This window comes from Eurosta solidaginis, chromosome 4 (genome assembly GCF_040869045.1).
Source record: "Eurosta solidaginis isolate ZX-2024a chromosome 4, ASM4086904v1, whole genome shotgun sequence".
NCBI lineage: Eukaryota > Metazoa > Arthropoda > Insecta > Diptera > Tephritidae > Eurosta > Eurosta solidaginis.
In genome coordinates this window covers 57,490,282-57,511,996 of record NC_090322.1, presented here as the reverse complement: position 1 = coordinate 57,511,996, position 21,715 = coordinate 57,490,282, and the positions used below count along the sequence as shown (strand labels likewise).

Sequence of the window (21,715 nt, the reverse complement as noted above, 5' to 3'; positions counted from 1 at the left end):
GGGCAAGCTTAGAAATAACTAATCAGTTTGATTTAAACACACTAGTAGTGAAGTATAATTGAATTTGTGAAGTATTACTCCAAAAGTAGACTAAATAAGGACCATTTGCAATACTGAATATTGTAGTTATTTATTCGACAGTTCAGCGATTCGAACGTTAGCAGACGGTGCACAATATCAGGAAATCTCCAGAAATCGTTGCAATATGTACCAAATTTTGTATAAAACAAGTAAAGGTGTCTAAGTTCGGGGGTAACCGAACATTATATACTCAGCGTGAGCTTCAATTGTACATTTGATTTCAGATAAATTACTTTTCTACATAACACGTGGCACCGCCCGTTTAAAAAAAATGTCTCCCCGTTTCTTCTTACAATAAAACTTCATAAGGGAAATATCATTGATTCAAAACTATTTTTTGCTAAGTTATAGCTTATTATTCTAGTCTACGACCCTTTTAAACTTGTTTTATATCTAAGTTGCTGTGGTCTTTAACCGATCCCGTCCATTTTTACTAGAAATATTTTCTGCCATAAGGAAAATATGTGTACCCAATTTTTTTACGAGTTATGGCGCCCGAAGCATAGAAAATTGCTTAGTCATAAAAGCGGTGTTATAAATCCACTTGGGAAATGAAACACCATTGATATAAAGCTCTTTTTTGCAAATATATAGCTTATTTTATATAAAAGTGGGCGTGGTCCTTAACCGATTTCGTTAATTTTAATCAAAGCATTCCTTATAGTAAAGGCAACCTCTCTGCCGAATGTTGTTACGATAGGTTTATCGATTTTTGATTTATGATTAATAATCAGCTGCGACTTGGCGGACATCGGTTTCATCAACCACTGGTTGCTTGAAAATCGATAAACTGCCGATTCACCAGTCTCACCTACCGACATCCACCCATCGACCGATTCGTCACACGAATTTCCGGACATATAGTTCACCAATAACCGGTTGTTTGGAAATCGATCAACCGATTCGTCATCTGCGCCTCGCCAACTCATCAATTATATCCACCAACATTCACCAATCCACCAATTCCAAATCTACGACTAGCCGGACATCGATTCCATCAACCAGCGGTTATTTGGAAATCGATTAACTCCTTCGTCATCTGCGTCTCGTCGTATGACCCGTCCTAACCACCGACATCTACCAATCCACTTTTGCGTCATCTACGACTCGCCACACATCGTTTCCCTCAACCACCGGCTGCTTTAAAATCGATCACCCGCTTCACCGGTTTCGACCATCACACCCGAAGCCCACCAATTGTCTGTCTAACCATTGTAACCCTCTCTACTTATCGATAACTGTAAGATGTCCGTCAACCGATACAGCGTTCGCACGTGTTCCGCCGCCTGTGCACATATTCCACCGGCAACCGGACGCTGAGCATAGATCCTACGCCTGTCACCTCTTCCATCAATCAGCGGTTGGTTACAGTACCCTTTTGTTATAACTATTCGGCACGGTTTGTGTGTATGTACGTCTGAACCAAACACCACCAACAAAATAGTATGTATTCATTTAGAAGGGAAATATATAAAATTCTCGACTCTGGATCGGCGAAGTGCTACCCCAACCTTCGACGAAACCCACCTTAGAAAGTCAAAAATTCAATTGCATTATACTTCAGTTGCTTCCATAAAAGGTTTAAGATTGGATACAGCCGTCTTCGCTTGTTTTCTTTTCCCCTTTTTCTATTACATCAACATTTACTAAGAAATCTCTTGTCTAGCAAAGGGTAAGGTTACAGACTACGGCAGCTGTCTCTTATGTGCGCCGTTGTTGTACTTTAATGTGCAGTACGCTTAGATTGGTAGTGCATTAAGATCGCCATAACGAAACAATGGTAATGACCACTTCCATCACTTGCCAAATTTACTTCATTAAAGTACTTTGGACATTTTTTTTTTCTTTTAAATTTTCAAGGAAATAAGATCTCAGCATAATCACAGTTCATATGATGGATTATAAGAGGTTGATTACTTAGTTGGTAGTGCAGCAAACAAATGTGCATGACTTAATGCATAGATCATTTTTGGTTGTAAATGTGCGAGTAACAGCAATTTCTTGATTCATAATTAATTTAAATATAATATTTGCAATTTCGGGAAGATAAATTACATCATGTCGAGGAAAATGCATTTCTATGAATTGGCAAACTCTGAGTTTATGCGCAATACCGACATCCATACGGCTTGTAAATTGCTCATAAAATATCGCATGTGACCCACTTCGCCAGCGAATAGCACGTCTTCACTAGGCGCATAAATTTACGAGCAATGCAGATTTTCGCAACTTCACTTTTAGTTGTTAGTGCTTTTGTTGTTTTTTATTTTTATAGCCCAGCGGTGTTTTAAGTGCAATAAATGCGTCTATGCACCTAAAAATGTTCAAACAAGACTAAATTGTAGATGCAGCAGACTTTTGACTGATGCCTGATGCAGTAGCTGTTGGTGATCTAGGTAAGCCCGGTGCAGCAATTAACGTCTATAAAACGAGAATGGGCTGCAAACATGAAAACCACCCACACAACACGAATTTCCCTTGTATATCGATTGACTCACCTCGCCAAAACACTGCATTTTTTGAAAAGATGTGGTTGTGTTACCGCGCCCAGTAGCCGGAAACTGACATCTCGACCTTTGGGTTTGGTTTGGCTAAGATGGCCACTTGGAGAAATATTTGTGCATTGCGAGTGCCCTTAGCGAGTTTCGGTTGGCGGCATATTCGTACAACTTGATTACTTCCTAGTGGTCCTCAACCAACCACTCGTAATCTTCGTGGTTGGTCGACAGCAAGTCCGTTGCCCTAATCTCTTATTTATTGATTTTCTTTGAAAGATAGCCCAGCGGTGGTTGTACGGTCTCGTACGCCTCGCTTATGTCGTAACCTTTCCTGGCCGTCTCATCAGCAAATTAATTGCCTTCGATATCACTTTGCCCCGGCACTCAGAAAAGGGGGACGAGGCTCCACACCTCCACACGATAGCCAACTTTGTCACGATGATGGATATCTAATGATCTATACCTGAAAGTCAAAAAACGCCGTGATATGGTCAGTGTCGGTCTTTAGGTCAATTGTGATTCCATTTAATCGTCCCCTTTGACCTTATTCGGCTAATTTCCACATGTTGGATCCTCTTAGTCGTAGAAAGTTCGCACCAATACCTGTACAAGCTTTATAGAGGCATAAAGTGAAACACTACATTTGGCTTTGCTGAGGTGAGCTACTCGCGGCGCCTGACGTCCCTAAATATGGCAACCTTTGCAACTTTCCAAGCTTATACTAATTGTTGTCTAGCGCCTTCCACCAGACAAGAGGCAGTTTCCAGTTGACCACATTGACCTTTCTCATTAAATAGAAGAAAACGGAAAAAACAGGAAAGTTGACATTGAAGTTGTGCAAATAGACCCACCTTCCGTGGATACTCTCAGGATTAGGTACGGAAATCGCTCGAGTATTTTCTTGCAGTCGATTGGCAAGCAAACTACCTAGATACGAGGCACGCACCTTTTAAGAGTGGAGAATAAAAATACTGCATACAACAACCCATGCAACAGTAATGTGGATAGGAATTGGTCACCACAAATTTGAACTTCAAAAGAAAGGACTCTATAATTGAACACATCCCCGATATCGCCACCTAAACTAGAAGCGCTAGTCAAAGCTCATTTGCGTACTTCACGGAGATCTAGTTTTAACTTGGACAACGTGCTATCTGCCGACGTGGTTAGACGAAGCGATGGGGGAGTTAAGTGCCACGAGCTATCTGAGTAAATGCACATCTCACACCTCTTCACCGAGTCCTCCGACAAGAGCCTAGCCACCCTCTTTATACCCAGCACTTCCGCTTGGAAGATGATACCAAAGTTGGGAAAACGGATAGACACCCACACTTTAAGATGCTCACAGAAGACACCCGCACCAACACCGCCGACCCTTGAGGAGTTGTCGGTGTATAGTGAGTTGAGGGAAACTTAACCTTATGACACCTGTCAAAAGTTACTGATGGCGTATGACGGAGCTACATCGGGAAGTCTTCTTAATTGTAACCATACTGCCTCGAGTTCCAATAGTCAGACTCACGAAGTTTTACCGCCGAATAAGTTGCAGTTTCAGGTGAAGGTCCAGAGGAAGCTGGTTTGGAAGCACATGTAGTGCATCAGTTGGACAAGACCTTAGTGCCCTGGCCGAAGGCTGCCCGCTGTACTCTTTGCATCTTTTTAATATTGTACTATTTTTCCATGGCCGGCCCCAGTGCTATAGCTTCATATGTTAGCATGGGTCTGACGGCGGCCGTATGTAGCCACATCACATGTTTGGATTTTAGACCCCAGTTTCTATTGACGATTCTTTTACACGAGTAGAAGGTAAGCCTTTTCCATCCTACGTTCGGTAATAGATTTCCAGCTAAGCTTGATGTCTATCTCGACGCCCAGGAAAAGAACTGTTGCCAAGAACTCTTTTTAAGACTTGATTTGGTTAGGCTTTGAAGGTAATAGTTAAAATAGCTCGTGTGAAAATGTCCACCAGGTGGCACTGGACTCAAATTATAAGTAAAAACTCATGCAGATAAACGGCAAACCAGTTAAAAGAATTCCACCTGCCCATGCTTCACTTTCTTTCCAAACTAAAGCTATTCCAAGCGAGTAATGCTCACATTAATACCCACACTAATTGCTGCTAAATTTCAGATATATAAATAACAAAATTTCAAGTTGTCAAAATAAAAATTAACACTTTTTAACAAACCCCCCCTCACACAAATGAGCCGAGTAGTTTCGGCCGGAATGTAGCGAAACGGGTTGCTCAATTGGATCAAACAAAAGGCAACCCGCGCTACACGAACGAGGAATACATACAAATCTATATCAAATAGTGCAAGTAGGTTTGTGTGGCATCAGCCGCAATCAAGTGGTGGATATGGCGTCATCGATCACTGCATAAAGAAAAAAGTGAAATAAGATAATTCATATAACCAACAACAATGCATGTTGTGAATGTTGATAACAACAACATAGACGAAGCCAAACAAAAATGCCGTCGCAAAATTCCATACCACGCCGCAAAAATGGATTTTCTAGACTTTGAACACAAAACTTTTGTAGCTCGTTTAGCCTTTTTGTTATTGTTGTTGTTCACTACTTTAATGCGTTTTGTTTTGCTTTGTTAACGAAATAAAGAAGGAGAAGAAAAAGCAAAAGAAATGTTTTGAAAAGTGTTGTACACAAAAAAAGCCCAAAGAAAAACTTTGCGCATGTGCAATGCTTCGAACAAAGCATGAAATCCTCGCATCATTGACAAGCAGCAGCCGATACGGAGGGAGCGTTTGAGCTGTCAGCTGGCATCAAACATGCCGTATGAGTATGGACACGGACGGCTTAATGGTTCGATGGCACGCATGCGCAGTAAACTTGGCGACTTTATTGCACTGCCGCATATGGTGGTGCATGTTGTACCGTTAAGACGGCAAGCTGTTGTCAGTTCGAAACGAACAAGCGCGCGTTGGTGATCGAAAACGCGGATAAAATACCGGAATTGTAAGGGAATCTGACTGTTTTTGGAAGAATGTTTTTTTCAATATGTTTTGTAAGTGCCCTTGCGGGAGTGACAGAATGTTTTTGATTTAAAATGATAAAGCGTTTAATAAAAAATGAATCGATTGTTTCAAGCACAACATAAAACGCGCTGATAGTGACTTCTTTTATTTTAATTTTATAAAATTTTTTGGACATGTGACAAAATTTCATTAAATTGAAAATGCTCTTAATCTCATAAGATTAGTTTGTTGAAATAATTTTGTTTTTAATAAACTGCAGCATATATAAAAAAAAAAAAAAAACAAAAATAAATTTGTGCGTCTTGAAAATTCAAAAAAAAAATTTTGTACATTAAAAATAGAAGTTAAATCTCTTCAAAGCCAATGTATGATTTCACATTAGTTCAAAATTTTAAATATATAACTAAATTTTAAAATTGAAAAAAATGTTCTTTAAACAATTGCAAAAATTTTTGTATAAAATTTCGCAAAGCAATAAATTTAAAAAAATTGAGATGCAACATTTATTAAAGAGAGTCCTAAAAATAGAATTTAACCAAATTGTAATTTTTTTTTTGAACAATATGAAAAACAAAATTATTTTTAAACAATGTGATAAAGTAAAACTTCAAATTTTTGTGTAAAATTGGGGGAAAAAATATTCAAATCAAATTGCTTCCATAATATACGAAAATAATTAACTTAAACTTGTATCCAACATTTTAGAAAACGAATTGGAAAATTAAATAACAAATAAGACTTGAGTGGAATTAAAAAAAAAAAAAAAAACAAATTGGAAAATTTCAAAAAACATGAAAGAAGTAATTAACACGGAAACACGGAAATATTAAATCAATTTAAAAGAAAAAAATTGGAAAGTAAAAAAAAAAAACAAATAAAAATTAATTGAAATTAAAATACAAAAATAAATGGAAAATTAAAAATAAATAACAAAAAAATTAAATCAAATTAGAAGAAAAAACTTGGAAAATAAAAAAAATAATAAAATAATAGTTAATTGAAGTTAAAAGAGACATTGTGTTCCAAATATGAACCAAGTTGGAGCACAAATACGATTTTTTTGAATATCCCGATCCTTGCGCAACCTAGCGGCGATTTTTTTTTCTTATAATTCTATTGTCATCGGGTTCTGAACTATATTCCAAGTTTCAAGCTTGTAGCTTATCGGGAAGTGACTTAAATTTTAATTACAAAATTCGTAAACAACGGCCGGCCCGCCGGCTGCTCGCTACACAGAGTCAAGCTAAATAAAACCGTTTAAAAACATAAAAATTGTAAGGTAAGAGTGGAAAAAACTTAATTTCAAACAAAACTCTTTAAACAAAAAAATGTTGTGAACTTAAAAAAAAAACCTGAAAATATAAGTTCAAATTAAAAATAAATGTTGACGCTTCCTAATTTTATTTGATATGCGAAAAATTGTTAAATTAAAGAATAAAAGTAGAACATAAATACTTGGCACTTATTTTGAAACTGCAAATTTTTTTTAATGGAATTTTTTTAATTTCTGCCTGATTGTTAATTGAAACATAGGAACTCTTGAAACAAGAGATCACACAGTAACAAAATAATTAAAATTGTTAATTAAACCTAAATTTATTATAATAAATCCAAAAAATTTTATTTTAACTATAGTAAAGGAATATTTAGTATTATTTTTATTGAAGAACGTTGAAAAAATAATAAAGCAATTAAAATAAAAAAATTTAAGTTTTTTTTTAAATTGATTATTTGTTTGACATTTTTTTACACTTGAATATTTTAAATCATTTTTTTCCTATTTTTAGGAAAAAATAAATTAAAACGTAGGACAAATTTTTATTTAAATATTTAATGGAAAAAAGTTAAAATAATAAATAAAAAATATAAAAAGGATATTTATGTATATAGAAAAAATATTAAAGTTATAAAAGATATAAATAAAAATAAAAACAAGTATTTCATAAAACCAAATACATAAAAAAAGATATTGTATAATCAGTAAAGCTCAAACTAGAATTGTACTTCAAATCTTAATATATAAAAAACACGTTTCCGAGGGGCCCGCGATTTAGAGGTACTATGACATTTTTTTTAATACAGGAGAATCGTTAGTTGTTCCATGTGCAATTTTTATGCCGAATTTCAAAAGCAAAGAAAATCTGCATTTCGCTTTAATATTATAGTGAAGTGTGAAAAATAAAAATCTATATATATAAAAAGAAAGGCTAAAATGTGTGTTAGTTGGTCGCCGGTGTTTGAAGAGATGCGTCGGTCGATTTTGTTCAAACTTTCACACAAGTTGCGTAAACCTCACGCTGTGGTTACTACAGGTACCTACAGGGTCTCGAGATATAGGCCAAAACGTGGGCCAGTGAATGCCTATACAGTGTTTGTACAATATGGATATCAAATGAAAGCTGTTGATGAGTGCTTTGGTACAGAGACGGACTGGGACTGGGACTGGGACTGGAATAAAATACATACCACCCTCTAGCACAGGCAATAAGGGATGCAGAAGGAATTGAGAGAAAATAAAAGAGAGAAGGAGATTGAGAAAGAGATAGAATGAGATGAAGATGGAGATAGATGAAGCGAAAAAGACGGAGGGAGGAGTGAATAAAAGGATTGGGAAAATTGAAGAGGGTGGGAGGGCAGAGTCAGACGGAAAAAGCTTAATAAAATGTATGCAGATAGGCCAAATTTAGGGCAGGACAACGTCTGCCGGGTCTTCTAGTTACTTTATATAATGAAATAAAATTAAATGTACAAAATTGCGGTTCAATTCTGCAAAAAAAAACAAAAAAAAAAAAACAAAAAAAAAAAACAAATATTTCAAACTTTAGTTTACGTTTTTTATAAACAATTTTTTCCGAAAACTTCGTGATTTTGTTAAAATAAAATATTTTCAACCTCACCGTTTGGAAATTTACCTTAGGACTCTCACTTTTTGATGATTGATATTGTGATGATTATGACATTAGCATACACAATAAATCTACACAAAGGTCGCAGTGTTTCCACGCCTAATAATAAGAATGATTTTAGCTTGAAATGGCTATAAATATAGGCGTAGCTAACTACGGCCGTTGTCTGAACATTTCTTTCTTATATTTTAATGAAACAAAATTTGCAGATTAATAAATGTTTATCATAACAATATTAAGCACAAAAATTATTAATAAGAGCTTAAGCTCAAATTCGAACCCAAAATCTCGAGAAATTCTCTAACCAGCGAGCAACAACAAATATTAAATATTTTCAAAATGTTCTATACAGCAAGAAAACATCTAAAAGCAATAAAATTTACATAGAGAAACTGAAAAAATTTTCCATTTGCTAGTGGAAATTTGAAATTTCGCTGCAAACTCAAACCTATTAAACATTGTGACCTACATTGTGCTTATTACAAACATTAACACCATACAACAATTCTCAATCAACCACATTCCGGCTGAAAAAAGTCCATCTTCGGTATTGAACTCGTTTGAGCAACAAAAAAAAAAAATAAATAAATAAAATTAAAATAAACGTGACCAAGTCAACAGGACGAGTTTTGTGTACCAGCTGGTTGTGTTTTTACTCGTTTGTGTGTAATACAGTTAATAATAACAACAACAAGCAACGAAACATATAAACAAAAGTAAAATCAATAAAAGAAGCGCCAATAACTGCAACAACAACAACATCTTTAATAAATAGTAAGTCACCAAAGTTTAACTGAAATTTAATACAAAGTGGCACAAAATTTGCTAAAAATATTTATCAAATTTTCATATGTATGTACATAAGTGCGTCTGAATGTATATTTACATTTTAAATAAATACTGCACTTTTGCAAAATTACGCTTGCGCCAATTGCAACCTCTGCGAAATCCCATGAATGCACGATTTCGTAATTTTTTGCATCGCATTGGCATACGATTTTTCAGAGCGCCTATTTGTTGTTGTCTATGATTTTTGTTTTTGTTCATACTTTACACGTTTAGCATTCCATGCGCTCTACCACTGCACCAGCAATGACAATATTTTTAAATTGAACATTGATCTGTCTCAAATAGAAGAAGAAAAGTGCAAAAATATATACAAATGACTGCGCGAAATTTCTGATTTTATTTTCTTTTCTACAAAATTTTTAATTTTTTTTGCTTTACATTTCAATACTTTGAGCTCCTCCCGTGCGCATATTAAATTTTTGCATATAAAATCATACATCAAGAAGTTCGTTGTGTTCATTTGTCTCTCAGTGTGTAATCGTGCAATGGGTTGAGTTGAAGCAAATATAAATTTCTTTTCTCGATTTAAGTTATGCATTAAACTGCACACATATAAATTTTTCTAACCATAGCGCAGTATTGCCCGCAGACGCAAATGCTTTAGTCTTACACTGAACGCAAGACTTAAGCGACGAACTTGCACAAATTTGCTCTACTAGCACTTACAGTGCCCACTTAGGTTATACTAACTTTGTTTAAACTAAGTTACATGCATTAATTTGCATGCACATAATAAAAAAAGATTAGCAACACGAACTGCAATTGTTGGAAAAAAATCTAATTGAGTTATCGTGTAAAAGTGAAAATGAAAGGCAAATTATTATTGCTGCAATAGCGATAAGTAATCGTAACTAATGTGTGGTAACTAAATAGCAAAGGTGTTGAGAACGTGTTAACATAAAAATTCACAAGATTAAGCTAAGCCGTCCGGCAGGTACCATAGTGCGAAACGGGCGCAACTGCATAAGTATCGCATAATCATTTTATAATGAAAATGTTTGTATTAGTTGTTGTTGTGTTCACAGTGCTTCGCCCCAGTCAATCGATGCAATCGCACACGAATTGTCATCAAAGTCCTCTAACGGGAGTCCAAGGAAATCAGCAGTTTCAACAATGCTGGCCATATTGATGTTGCTGTTAGACACGTAGGATCCACATTTTAATTGAAGACATGGTTTGTGTCATATGGGGACGCATCATAAGCAGGACATACATTACGTATGTCAGGAGTTGATTCCGTATAAGTAAGAATTTAACCTGTTAGAGTTGCAGCAAGCGTTGGATAGTATATATTGCTAACGTGGTTCAGCAGGGCGAACTATCAAAGTGTTCACCGATTCTATGTGAGTTCGGCTTAGTGCCTCTTTATGCTTATCTGGATTAATGGCTGTGTAGGCAGGTGCCGGATCTGATCATAGTGCTTACGGAGATGTTTCCTAATTACTCTTCGATGCGGGGTTAGATCAAGCAGTTGTTTGCTGGGGTGTCAAGGTTTGCGACAATTTAGCAATAACTGTCTGTTTCGCATTTCGTTATACTCTATGTTGAGCTCTTTAGCCTCACTATGTAGATGATGTTCAGGTGTCATAATTAGTATTATTATTACTAGGCCTGGAAGCACTGCGACCTTTGTGCATGACCTTTCAGCCTAATTTTGTGCGTGGAGGCTTTTTATGTAACTAAGTACCTCTTCAGGCTTTGTATTCCATATCACATAGGGATTAAGAGTGCCACCACCTTGATGGGATAGTCTCTGCCTAGCCAGAGCGACGCATTCGCAGAGAATGTGAACCGGCGTTTCATCATCCAGCTCACAGAAACGACAAATTTGGGTATCGGATATATTTAACTTACTTAGGTGTTTTCGTAGACCACAGTGCCCCGTATTGTACCCAGTGAGAGTTCTTAGCTCCTCCCTGCTTAGATTAATGAGTTTCGCTGATACTTTCGTTGCCGAAACTATAAACAGTTTGGCCTGTCTTTGCTCTGGGCTGTCAATCCAGTGACGTCTGAATTGTTTAGTTTCCCAGTTACTTATATTTTCCCTGGTGTGTGCTTTTGTAAGTCCACAAAAGGGCTCTTGACCATAGAATGCTGCTATAGCACCCTGAAAATGTTAAGTAAGAACCAAAGCCAAAACCGATCACTTTATTATCGAAGTGTTAAAGGTTTGTTATCAATGAGCTATCGGTTTGTCATACGTGTGTTATCGACAAGGCATAAACGAGCTTTCGAAGTGTTATACATTTTCTATCGATAGCAAAGGTTACCAATGTTATTTTTTATCGACGATTTATGGGTTTGGCGTCGAAACTGAATCGATTAACTATCCATATCATTAATACCAGACAGTTTTCGAAAAGATATCGATTTGCTACTAAAAATGTATCGGTAGGTTATCGAAAATCGATTGATTTACTTTTAAAGCTGTCGACTATTTATTGAAAAGTGATCAAACAATTACCGAGCTTTTGTCGAAATATTATCGATTTGCTATCAGAGTATTACCAGTATGTTATCGGTATGTTGCCGATTTGTATCGAGAAATTAATGGACCCATCGCTAAAATAGATGACATATCTGTAAAACGATTATTATTTTCAGGAAATCCTAAAACTGTAAGGACCCGAATTCAAACTAAAAATCCGAAAGTATTTGTGTCTGGAAAAGTTGTCGCTGTCGTAGTTTAACTGCAACTTTCTGGGCGAGCTCTAGCAATAATTCCTTCTTTCAGAGCCATAACTGGAAGAGGAATTCACATATCATGACAAATATTCGATTAATACTGGAAAATCGTTTAATATGCCCTAATTTAGATATTACTTAGTGTAAAAACTGAAAATAAACTGCACGATAGAAGCTCTCAGCTGAGTAAATAATGTTCGGTTACTGCCGAACTGATATACTCTTAGCTGTTTTTCCTACATATTGACGTCTCGACGACTTGTAAAACCACTGGCGAGAGGCGATTTCGTTTTAGGGAAATTTTGCTAATTTCATGTTAGTTGTTCCATCTTTAGAGTCGGAGCCCATTGGTTAGTTAGAGTAGCACACTTCTGAGTATTACAACTCTCAAATATCCAATACATTAACGTAAGTGCAAAATTGTAGCATTTTCTCTTAAATATTTGCTTGCTCCAGTGTCAAAGTCATTTACGCATTCGCGTTAAGATAATTTTCCTTAATTTAGAGTTCAAGTTGAAAGTTAAATGCCACGACAGCGATTATTATCGCTAACAACAGAAATTGGTTGTATTTTTAGCTGCGTCATCAAATGGTTTTTCTATTACCAATTGCTGCGCACGTGAGTATAAACAATTGTGAGTATAATCAGGTGTTTATGGGCATTTACATCTGTGCATAGTTTTGTATGTAGACACATGCCAAGGCAATAATTGCAACACATTAAAATTTTTTGGGGCATTTTTGTTTGTTCAAATGCCACGAAGTCGGTTATAGCACTCACCTTCACCTCACTTGTTGTTTGCGTATAATTTCCTATTTAAATATTCACACATATTAGTGTCGACCTTTTGACCGTAAGGGTAATCAGCGTGGTTGGATGTTGGGCCCATCCAAAGGGAGACTCGCTTGAACATAACGCTAGAAACATCAAAATGGAAACATCAAAATATTCCAAGGCATTCATCTACTACTTTTCTAACGCAGTTGGTTGCCATTTAGTCCGCGTGACATGTTGTTTTTGTTGTTGTATTAACGAAGGCAACCATGAGGAACTTGGGGTCGCGAGAGCCTCGGATTTTAATTAAACATAATTCGCCATGGGTAGTTGAGGTTGACAATTGGTTTGGAGAAGCTATATATTGCGATGGCAACCCCTTGAGAGGGTTGCGCTACACAACCCCTTGAATCAATTTGGTATTTTAGTGGCCTCTTACGACAGGCATACCTACCGCGGATATATTCTAAGCCCGCTAACCCGCTGGGGGAGGCGACATCTTAAGTATAAACGAGAATTTATTATGTGCAATATAAAGTAAATATTAATTTCTTTACTCCTTTTTAATTTCATTAATAGGAGATTAGCAACAGAGAGCCTACTGACATCAGTCATCCAAACCTTACAAAGACAATCCCTCAAATGTCGACACACCCTAAAGCAAACGCAGATGTTTATGCACATATTTATAAGTATATGCTCATGTGTTAATAAGTATCGCTTAAATTTCCTGGAGAGGCACTTACGATGGAAAATTTGAAAAAAAAATAAAATAATAATTAAGAGCCCCAAGGAGTGGTTTACCTTGCGTGAAATTACACAAAATAAACAGATTGAACAACATTCCACTCAACTGTTTAACTAAAAGGACAATTTTCCGTAAAGACATTAAGCCTTAAGTCTAAACATTCTGTGCTACATACATGAAGTCCCAAGCTTGGTGGAACGGGAAACTCAGTAATAAAGGTGTTGAATGAATGCCTCACAACCAAAGTGTGACAGCCAAACAGGGATACACTCAAACAATTTAAAAAGACTGTTAGGAAAGCAAATGCTGGCAATCCTTCTGCTCCTCAATAAAAAAAAAAAAAAAAAACTCGGGAGGCGTCGAGTCTGTATAAAGACCACTGCAACGACCGCTTCGTAAAAAGAGATGGCGGACTCGGCAGAGGACTCCCTTAAAACCCTACAAGCTTCCCTGGATGCGTTCATTCACGAAAAAACAAAAATCCCTGTGGGCGCTTTTAGCCCTAGGATAGATTACTGTACTTGATAATAGACAGGAATAAAATAAGCTTCGCAGTCAACCGTTTTTCCTCATTCAAAAGGCCTGGCTTAGATGGCGTTACCGCGGTGGTGCTTTATAAGCTTGGTGACGCAATGGTCCTTAGGCTGGAAGGGGTTTACAGAGCGTGTATTACGCTGACCTACATTCCACAAATCTGAAGGAAAACAAAAGTCATCTTTTTGTCCAAGTGGGATAGACGAACTCACGAAAACGCCAAAGACTACAGACCAATAAGCGTCACATCTTTAATGTTAAGCTTCTTGAGAACCTTTTGGACATCTATATTAGGTCAACAATAACTTATCAAAGGCGCAGCATCCTGGGCAGGTCAACAGAAAACACCCTCCACGAGCTCATTGTTACTGTAGAAAATGTACTCCACTACAAACGTTATACCCTAGCTGCCATCCTAGATACAGTGGGTTCATTCAATAAGACACAAATCAGCGCTATTTTCAAAGCCCTCCAAAGGGCCGGAGTAGACAACCACATTTGCGGTTGGACACAGTCAATGCTGGGGAACAGAACTATACCGGCAGGCATTGGCATGTGACAACGTGGGTGGTGTTCGCTACCCACTATTTTGGGTTGTAGCACTGAACGAGATAACCACTACTCGAGCTTGATGAGAATGGCGTAAAGAATAGCATATGCAGACAACGTTCAACCATATGTATCGCATAGACTACAGGCCCTTATTTCTGATAAAAAACTTTGAGAGGAAAATAGATATGTATATAAAGCTCAACATGAATGAAAAACACCGAGTGCGTACACCAATAGCAATGCGGTAGACACGACACTCCATAGGGTTGCTACAAACATAAATAAAGCCTTGGAATATATACAGGGAGTGAGCTTTGTTATTGCTCCTATAACAACTCGGGGCTTTCAAGAAAGTCATGAAACGGGCGATCGTCTTAACTATTAGTATCATAAAAGCGCATCGGAACCGTAACCAAATCCAGGACCGGAACGGGAACCGAACTCGGTAATGGTAATGAGCTAGGAACCGAGACCGTTCCGGAACCAATTCGAATCCAGAACCGGAAACAAACCCGGAACGGGAACAGAACCATAAACCGGAACCGGACCCGAAACCGGGCCTGAAACGAAACCTAAACCGAAACCGGATCCAGACCCGCAACCAAAACTAGTATGTTATAGGCGTGCTATCGACGAGGTATACACGAGTTATCGAAGTGTTAAAAATTATTTACCGAAAAAGGCTATAAATGAATTATTAATTTATAATAGACGAGTTATCGGTATTGTTTGTCGTATGCTACCGAAAAGTTATGGATTACTTTTCGATAAGTTATCGATATTTTATCGAAAATTTATCGACATCTCATCGAAAAATATGTATTATTTATCGAAAAATTATCGATAAGCTTTAAAAAAAACTATCGATTTGCTATTGAGACGTTATCGATTTGTTGTCGGAGTTTTACCGGTTTGTTACAGGCGTGTCATCGATTTTTTATCAAAGTTATCGATTTGATCGATTTGGCGGCCATCGTGGTGTGATGGTAGCGTGCTCCGCGTATCCCACCGTATGCCCTGGGTCCGCACCCCGGACAAAGCAACATCAAAATTTTAGAAATAAGGTTTTTCAATTAGAACAAAATTTTTCTAAGCGGGGTCGCCCCTCGGCAGTGTCTGGCAAGCGCTCCGGGTGTATTTCTGCAATGAAAAGCTCTCAGTGAAAACTCATCTGCCTTGCAGATGCCGTTCGGAGTCGGCATAAAACATGTAGGTCCCGTCCGGCCAATTTGTAGGGAAAATCAAGAGGAGCACGACGCAAATTGGAAAAGAAGCTCGGCCTGAGATCTCTTCGGAGGTTATCGCGCCTTACATTTATTTATTTTTTTATATCGATTTGATATCAAAAGCTGATAGTTTTTATCGGAATGTTACCAATTAGTTATAAACGACCCATCGGTTCGTTATGAAAGGGATACCGATAAAACTTAACAAAAAGGGCGACGACTGATCTGCAGCCCACCTATATCAAGCCGGTAAAAAACCAATAACATGACGGTGAGAGGTATGCCTGTAGTGAGAGGGGACTAAATTATGCAGGTATTCATGCAGTTGTGTTGCGCAAACCATTTAAGGGGTTGCCAGCGCAATTTATAGCTTTTCCAACACAATTGTCAACCTCACCTACCAGTGATGAGTCGTATTTCTTTAGCTGACGGGGCTCTAGCGAATCCAACTTCGTCATGGAACTAGAGGGTGGGGAGCGGGAAGACCTAGAAGGTTCTCAATGTGATGATATTAAATCGTTACCGAGATAGTTGGGCTTGTACCTTAATGGTACTTGTTACCGAATCTATATCCGGCAAAGGACCGCCAACATCGACAACATTGGCCAAAACTTTCGGGGAGGGGCTACAATATCAACAACAACAAGACAATGATTGGCGATAATAATTCGCAATAAATGCGCGCACTAACGCCCTTTTCCCTTTTTTATATCAAACTCACCATTTTTTATTGTTCTGAGTTGGTTTATGTACACTCGCTGAGTTGATCGCTAGTTCTACAATGTTTGCCAAACTAAAATAATCATAATTTATTTTTTGAATATATTACGAGAAAAAAAATTGGGCCACACTAATGAGCTACTTGACCGAATTCCAAATATGTCATCACATCAACCTAACCCAACCTGTAGCTGTGTTTGCAATATTTAAATAGATCAAATTTAGGTTAAAACATAATAAAGGTGTGTGTATTTAGAAAATTAGCATTCAATTTACTTTATTATAGACATCCGAAAATATTTCAACATTTCCCACTAAACTGCCGCTTACAAGTGTATAAACATAAAAACTGCATACATGTAAGTGTAAGTGAGAATTGTTTTACAGCACGCAATCCGCTACACGCCTCTTTGCCATAGCTACTTTCAAACATACAAACGTGACGATAAATACGCATCGCGCCAATGAACGGCCAAGACGACCTTGACTGAGTAACCAAAACAACAATAAATGTGAGATAACGGGTATGCACACATACACACACACACATACGCGCGGTAAATAAATGCTAATAAAAACTTCAAATAAAAAAAAATTATTTTACTGTCGATGATCGATGACATAACTTTAAGACCGGGGAAGTTTAAGCACAAACACAATTAGGCTCATCGCTGACAGCCAAACTCAATGACGTCATACTAACTGATAATCATTTCATCAAACGTCACTAACCGGTTTATATTGCTCTTTTTTGGTTTTGCCTACAACCACGACTGCCTCTTGGCGTGCGCCTCAAAAAAACCCATTACTAAATTGCTTGCTTTTAATGGTAATTCCAAATGTTTACGAAAACCCCTATTATAATTAACCGCAGACTACAATTGCATTGAAATGGTTTATTTTAAATTTTGAATTGATCTCTTTCAGGCTTTTGTAAAGTTACTTCGATGGTAGGGAATTGGGCAATATACCGAACCAATACAAACGCAAATACACAAAAAAAAGTGCAAATAACAAAAATGAAATGAAAAGGTTGCAAGAAAATGTGTTAAAAGGGGTATGAAAGAGGAGAGCGCGGATGCAAAGTTGCCAAACTTGCTGATAAACCGACCATTGTAAACGAAGCGGTAGCATTTTGTATTGTCACAAATCGAAGTGGGTCAAAAAGCCGGTTCGAATGCATCTACATATGTATTTGCACATATCTGTATGTATGATCCAATATGGCTCTACGTAAACTAAGCTTGAGCTCGTTACAGTTTACATATCGTCGTCATGAAGACTAGCACATTTCAGAATCTTACACGGACCCAACCCAACTCAACGGGAGTCCAAGGCAACTTGCTGTTTTAACAGGGGTGGACTATAATGAGAGGGGTGTTAGTTGGTTCCACAATACAGTTGAAGAGATGGTTGGTGTCATGTGGGGACACATTGCAAGCAGGATAGGTAAGAGTTTAACCCGTTACAGTACCCAGATCGAAGTTCAGCTAGAGTGACGCGCATTTCCCTGGGGATAGTGCGTCCCTCCTCTGCTAGTTTTGGGTATTGTTCTTTAAGTAGAGAGAGTGCCTTAATGGTACTGGTTACCGGAACGCGCCGGATCTAAAAAAAACCATCAACAACGATAAAATAACAGCAAGAACTTAGCCTTAATTCCGAAATGTAACCTACTGTGATTGGTGGCCGCCTTGGTGTGGTGGTAGCGTGCTTACCGCCTACCTAACCGAAGATCCTGCGTTCAGGTCCTGGACAAAGCAACACCAACAGTTTAGAAAGAAAGTTTTTCAATTAGCAACAAATTTTTCTAAGCGTGTTCGCCCTCAAGCAGTGGTTTGGCAAACACTTCGAGTGTATTTTTGCCGTGAAAAACTTCTCAGTGAAAACTCATCTGCCTTCCAGCTGCCGTTCGGAGTTGAACCATGAACGTCCCATCCCGTCAATTTGAAGGAATTTATTTGTTTTTTATATTATTGTGAATTGGTTTATGTTCTGTTGAATATTGTAGACTCCCTGAAGAAGAAACGGACAGCCCCGAAACGTGCGGAAAGAAGAGAAAAACTTGTTCCCCAAATAAAAAGCCTACAGCACCAGGACTTACATATGTTATAGAATAACTGCGTCCTCTTGGCAAACTATTCAATATGATTCAACGTGAGTACGTGTCAATGGAAGACTAAACCGCACGGTGTCAAACACGGATCTAATTGGATAATCAGTGCCCCAACTATCGGCGCTATATTGCCTACCTCAACACCTCGTAGCCGAATCATTGGTACCAAATTAGCTTGTAATTGGGCGTTTCAATCACAAGTTCTTACCTTGGTCTGATATGGAGTCTATACAAGCAAATACAAGAAGTTTTCTAGGAACTAACTTAATTGCTGTCTGGAGATTTGGCAAATCGACCCTAATAGCAGGAGCCTTGACCTCGGGAGCGCAGGGCACGAACACAAGACGTGCTCAACGGTTTTCTACCTGTAGCTTGCACTTCCTACATCTGTTGTTACAGACGGGGCAAAATGTTTAAGCATGTGGCGCCAGAAGGCAGTGTCCAGTTAGTATGCCAACCGTGAGCCTTAAGGCTTCCTTTCTTTAGAGATACGAACAACTTTATGAGTCTAACGTCGTAGAATTTGCACATGATCTTAGAAATTTTGCAGCCCCGCGCTTCTGTTCAAGCTTTTCTTGTTGATGGATAATTAATGCATTTCCCGTATCTTTTTGTCAAATTCAAATAACGAATTAAGTCAGCCGGTACAAAGTCAACACACACACAATAACCTGTTGCCGTACTAGGGCTTGAGAAAAGTCCATGGCATTGAAGGCTGCAAAACCATGTGTAACCCAGCTATATCCCACGTAAAATGCGCACCAATCCCTGAATATCAATGTTACCTCAAAACGTCAATCGAAAAGATTGACGGTGTAATTTGTCTTCGGATCAGATATCCAAACCTTCTCTGGTTACAACTCTCGTCGTAAAGACCGTGAGAGAAGAATTGAAGGTGATCTGGGGAAATGATCGCAAACAGAATGTTGCGTTTATTTCATCCCGACCTTGCCTGCATACGCAGTCCCGCAAAACAAAAAAAAAAACAAAAAATAAAAGATGTTCTGAGTAGGTAGTTCTGGACTTCTTGAAAAGTTGAAAAAATCCGATATACTCTCATTTTTAAACGCTTTTATTTAGCTTGCCTTGAGAGACTGGCTGGCTGGCCGGCACGAATTTTGTAATTGAAATTTAAGTAACTTCCCGATAACCTACAAGCTTGAAATTTGGAATATAGTGCAGAACCCGATGACAATGCAATAATAAGAAAAAACTCCGATAGGTGGCGCAAGGATAGATATTAAAAAAATCGTATTTGTGGTCTGATTTGGCTCATATTTGGAAGACATAATACATGCATGAATAGAAAGCGACCTATGATGTCCGATTTGGCTCATATTTGGAACAAATTTTAGATACAGTCCGGTAGAAGTGACATCAAAATATTTTGGAGTTCGAGGAGGGACAAGCATACGTGGCGCAGAGTCGAGTAAAGTCTTTGGAAGGATTGTGTACTGTAGACTTAGATTGTAACAAATTGTCAGGAAAGAGTCCTTGTAATAAAGGGTCACTAAATGAACTAAATAGAATGAGAAATAATAGGCAATTAAATAAAGACTAAAAACTTGAAAACAAAATAATTTAAAAAAATGTTTAAGTTAAACGGTTTTTATTGAAAACAATACTTACATGAAGTAATAATAATACTAAAAGCTAGAAAATAATTAGGTAGGTCCTAGGTACTAGTCATCATACTCCTCATCAATCTAGGGCGTGGATCAGACAATTAAATAAAAGCGTTGGACGCGTCAAATTTCTATTGATAGTCATATATAAGACCAACTGAACCTTAATAAGGTTATGGCTACGCCTCACATTTTTTAGAAATTTTATTGTAAAAAAAAATTATTCTGAATAGTTTTTCAAAAGTTATCGAGTCTGAAAAAGAGAGAGAAGTTATGCGAAAAGTTTTGTTACAGAGCAGCGAGAACCGACTTTGGCTGTTATTACTTGCTGTTGTTGTTGCTTGCATACAAATAAGTTTACCGCCTAGCATACAATTAATTCAACGAATGCGCCTAAGACACGGCTAGAAACGTAAAAGGCCATGTGAGCAGCGAAAGAATAAATATATTGCATACTTCCAGGCTGCAGAGAATAAAAATGCCCAACAATTATCAGCTATTGTACCGAATAGTTGCCATCGCCGCGGTAAAAGCTACGAAATTAACTTTTTACCGCAAGCAACTTTTGAATGCTGATGGAAAGGTGTAAGATTTTCTTCCCATGCAAATAAACGGAAAAAGTGTATTGAATGTTCATGTATATTATACATACTACCAAGTTGCTCCAATTCTTGGCTGAGCTAACTGGCGCCTATAGACAAAACCAAGACAATTAAAATAGTTCCATATAACAGGACGGGTGCGATAAGTGACTTATAAGAAAGCAGAACTTACGACACGGGTGGTCATGCCTTCGACGTCAATGTCGTCAATGTAAGTTCTGCAGCTAGTATAATTTTCCCCAGCATCAAATTAAAAAAATCGCACGATAGGGGGTCACCCTGTCTGAAACCTCGATTAGTTTTGCATGGCTCGGAGTCGATCTTCCCAGTTCTGACTGAGCTGATGGTGTTATTCAATGTCATTTTGCGCAGCCGTATAAGTTTTGCGGGGAAACCAAATTCAGACACAGCGGCATATAGGCAGCTACTTTTTATAATGTGGGTTTTTACCAAGGTTTGGACAAAGTGGCAATCTGGTCGATGGTAGATTTTCCACGCGTGAAGCCGCATCGATAAGGTCCAATCAGTTGACTCACCGTGGGCCTCCTCGCTGAACAGGATCTATTTTACGATAATTAGAAGTCTTATTCCCCCCTAGTTGGATTATTGCTGATTTTACCTCGCCATTGGCGGGTAGGGCAGCATTAATTCCATCATCATCGATTGTGGACTTATTATTTTCCAAGGGCGCTGTCGCCATTTATGAGGGCGGAGAAGTTTTTCCTCCTAATCTAAGTACTCTGTGGACATCGGTTACCAAGCCACCGTTTTCGTTTCAAGTTTGCCTGGGTTTCTATCTGCTTCT

The 21,715-nt window shown here is 37.8% G+C and overlaps 1 protein-coding gene across 6 annotated transcripts in view; it reads left to right on the top strand.

Annotated features, from left to right (window-relative positions):
* The first annotated feature begins 5,493 nt into the window (after positions 1-5,493).
* LOC137249815 (glucose dehydrogenase [FAD, quinone]) overlaps positions 5,494-21,715 on the top strand; it is a 35,449-nt gene continuing 19,227 nt past the window's right edge. For 2 of the 6 annotated variants that reach the window (XM_067781757.1, XM_067781761.1), the window contains exons 1-3: positions 5,494-5,604; positions 6,281-6,854; positions 8,834-9,255. The gene's annotated coding sequence lies outside the window, so the exon portion shown is untranslated. Of the gene's footprint in view, positions 5,605-6,280; positions 6,855-8,690; positions 9,256-21,715 lie in introns of all 6 variants that reach the window. The other 4 variants (XM_067781758.1, XM_067781763.1, XM_067781759.1 and 1 more) reach the window with 4 other exon arrangements.